A 4085-nucleotide genomic window follows, 5' to 3' on the forward strand; every position below is an offset into this window, starting at 1 on the left:
CCACTAGGTTTAGAAAACTATCATTTTACTAGGTTGATATATAAAACTAACTGAAATGTCAAATGAAGGATAAAAGCTGGGAATGAGGAGCATTAGATCAGGGAGAACCAATTTTACGTGAGCAAATGAGGGAATCAATCACTTTGGAGAGCAAATTGAGAATTTTCTTTAAAAATAATTAAGTAGATTATTGAAGTAGTATGGTTCCAACTGATATATAATTGTTTCACCCATACAACTCCCACAACTAGTTATTTTCTTAGGATTCGCTAATCATTCTCACAATACAATTATGCTTCACGGGTTTACATGTACGTTCTTGTACTCTTATTCCTCACAATGCATAGGCATGGTCACACACAACTGACCAGCTCCTCCGCTCTGGATGAAAACTCAATCTCTCACACACCTACAAACGACAACATAAGAAATGATGTCTATCAATCATCTCGCAAACTCTATGCTCGGCACAGCTTTCTTCGAGAGGCCATAAACCCCACTTGTTTTGCTCCCACCATACCATGTAGACATCGATGTTCTCCCTATCCCCGTAAAGCTTAGGTCCTCAAGCACCAATGGCGGTTGTGGGTACTGCTGCACTTCATCTGCTAATGCTAGCCGTCGGAGCTCTGTGGCCACTAGCATCATTGTGGGCCTGGTTGTACCCGGAACAACCAAGCATTGATTAGCTAGAACCGCAGCTTGTTGGATCACTTGCATGCTAGCTTCATCAACTATGTCGCTATCAAGGAGCTCGACAAGTGTGCCATTTGCCATAGCTTCCTGAAACATTGATGTTAAGCTCTTCCTTTCTTTTGAAAATGGCCTCCTACTAGTGAGAAGCTCGAGAAGAATGACTCCAAAGCTATATACATCGTTGCTGGCTGTGAGCTGGTACTCGAGTAGATAGTCCGGATCAATATAGCCTGGTGTACCTTTTGGCACAACCTGGGTTTTCTCATTGATTGTTGAACAACCAAAGTCGGACACCTTCGCAACCAATCCCTTTGCGAGAAGAATGTTGGCTGGCTTCACATCGCCGTGGAGTATTGGATGTGGCAGCGAGTGGAGATGTGCAAATGCATCTGCGGATTCTGCTGCGATCCTTAGACGTGTTCCTAGTGTGACATGAAACCTCTTGCTTCTCTGGAGATCCAACAGCTCTTGTAGTGTTTTGTTTTGCACAAACTCGTAGACAAGCATAGGTGCCTCAAACTGAAGGCAACAACCCAACAGCCTAACGATGTTGGTATGGTTGACGCGACAAAGGATGACCAACTCCTGCACAAAGTCCATTTTTTTGCTCTCATTAATCTCCTTGCACCTCTTTATTGCCACGGTAGTGCCATCTATCACTGCTCTGTAAATAGTTCCCTGTCCTCCTTCCCCAATAATGTGTGCCTTGTTGAAGTTATTTGTTGCAGTCTTGATCCGCTCTCTCTCATAGAGGGTGAACCCCGCATTGCCCTCTACCTTCATCATTTCTAGAAGGAGTTGACCTCCGTGTTGTTGAAAAAACTCATCAGCCTGTCTTAATAGAGCTTGTTTTTTTATTCTCTGTTTGTACCTGATCACCCCCCATCCAAGGAAACCAAAGAGGGCAACCAATGCACCCGCAACAACTCCTGAACGGACAAATTGGAAGTTGTAATCAATTTATGGTCTAAGCAAGTATGTTAACATCAGTATAGTTTTACGTTTATGTAAGCCATAACCAAATCAAGTAGATCAAGAGTTTTGTTTACATTTCTACATGAAACACATCAGAAGTCAAACAAAAACTAGTTATATTGCAATGGAATTCAAGATGTTGGAAGCCTCAACTATATTGAAAGTATATGCACGTGATGAGATAGAGTTGGTATAGGTGCGTACCAATTGCTATTCGTACTCCGGATGTTAAGATGATTTTTGGCATGCTCCTTCTACAAAGGCATTTCCTCGGGTACCCTTAGGGCATGTACAGTTGAAATGCCCTGGTATATTTTTGCAGTTTCCATAACAAGGGTATTTCTTCGGTTCTTTGCATTCATCAATATCTACACAAATAATTACATATAGGGAAATTATTGCATGAATAAAAGAAATTTATAATGAAAAAAGTTAGCAATTTAGCATTTTTTTGGCATATGAATTGAACTCTGAAGAAAAGAAGACACAAATATATATTAAATAAACAATACAGAATGATAGGTAGATATAGAGTAAGCTCTTGGGTGCTATCGCTTCCTCGCCGACTAAAGTTACACGAGGATGCATTTACAACATTATGGAGATGTATTTACTAGTAATGACGTCTTTGTAATCTTGGCAAGTATTTACAACTTTTTGACGATGTATTAGTACTTTGCAGGAACATATTTAATTACAATCATGTGAAAAAGCGCTACTTGCATGATGGCAGTGGCGGAGCTAGGTTTGGAGGTAGTGGGGGCTCGAGCCCCCCCCCCCTTCCCGCCCCCACGCTGGCTCCGCCGCTGCACGATGGTTTCTGGGTATAGCACTTCCCAAATAACCTATCTGTCCTAAAATATAAACAAAATTCATTCTAAAATATCAAGGATTTTCGTGTTGATCTCAGTGTTCAAACTATACCACGGACTCAACGATGTCATCGCGTTCTATATAAATCTTGTGATAATAATCAAATTCAATATGTACGGCTTTATGAGAGAAGAAAGAACTAGCCTATACGGTAAGTGCAATAAGCATATATGAAACTATAGGAAATATGACGAATTAGAACCACGCTAAAACGATGGGATGGGACTAGAATCTAGAAGAAACATATTCACCTAGGCAGCCGTTCGGGAGGTAAGGGTTGCCCTCGAATCCCTTGGCGCAGTTGCAGATGTAGCCTAGTCCGCTGGACGAGTTGACACACGCACTGTTCATGCTAACGCAGGCGTACGATTCACGATTTTTCCGCGCCTCCACGCAGTTGCTCGTGTTCCGGACGGCCCATTCGACCACCATGGGCACCTTCCCGCCGTTGGCGTCGAAGAATTCCGACGACGTCGCGTAGCTCCTCCTGAAGCTAAAGCTCGACGACTCCATCAGCGCCGCGTAGCTGCAGCGGCTGACGTTGTAGATATCCTTCGAGCTGTTGAACACTGTCGAGTAGTTCTGGAACTCCACCTGGTAGGCGTTAAACCCCTTCGTTATCGTTGTCTGGCAGCAGCCTGCCCCGGAGCAGGCGCCGTCGGCGAGGCGACCGCCGCGTCGCCCGCAGTTGGTCGCCACGCACCCGCTCAGGAAACGCACGATGTTATCGGCGGAATCTCCGACCCCGACGATGGCCACCGCGTGACACCCGACGACGGTGAACGTGTTGCCGGCCTGAGAGAGCCTGTACGGATCAGCGAAGCTCACCACATCCATGATGGTTTGGGAGGTGTCGTTGCAGTAGGAGGAGATGTTGTTCCACACGCGGGCCTGACCATCCGGCAGGGACACGCCGGCCAGCTCGAAGTGTCCGCCGTGCCCCAGGAATGGCTTCTTGCCGCCATTGCTGGTGTCGCGGCAGGTGAGCTCGAAGCCGGGCAACGCGCAGCCTGCAGGGCCGATGCCGAACGGGTAGGGGATATCGACGCCGCCGCACGCCGTCGAGCAGTTGCTGCTGCCCGGCGGCGGCGGCAGCGCTCCAACGGCCGCGAGCAGTAACAATATTGCTGCTAATTTCTGGAACTGCATGACTCAGTAATTCGTCAATGATCTTGTAAGATGATCCGGCGTCTAATTGCTGACCATCTGGCTAGTGCTGAATATATATGCACAGGATTGGAAATGACCAAACGGCTCGATGATGGTGTATGTGTGAAACAAACTTGCATGCATGACTTGAATTTTCAAGTCTTGCTAGGGGGTATAAGCCTTCAAAGTAGCTTTCAGTGGATTTTAGTATCTGCAGGAGCCTTCATAGTGTTCTACTAAATTTTCATAGTAGGAAGTCCAAATAGCCCCCTAAATTTTGGTTGAAAATCCGTCTAGCACCCTGACCTAGTTTTATAGGTTGCTTTTTATCTGATTTCCGTATACGTTGGATGAGTTTTATTACGTGATATATGAATTGGACATATATGTTA

At 45.4% G+C, this 4085-nt stretch overlaps 1 pseudogene; it reads right to left on the reverse strand.

The window, feature by feature from the left end:
• Positions 1-276: 276 nt before the first annotated feature.
• Positions 277-3714, reverse strand: LOC127771635 (wall-associated receptor kinase 2-like; annotated as a pseudogene).
• Positions 3715-4085: the final 371 nt, after the last annotated feature.

This window comes from Oryza glaberrima, chromosome 4 (assembly GCF_000147395.1).
Source record: "Oryza glaberrima chromosome 4, OglaRS2, whole genome shotgun sequence".
NCBI lineage: Eukaryota > Viridiplantae > Streptophyta > Magnoliopsida > Poales > Poaceae > Oryza > Oryza glaberrima.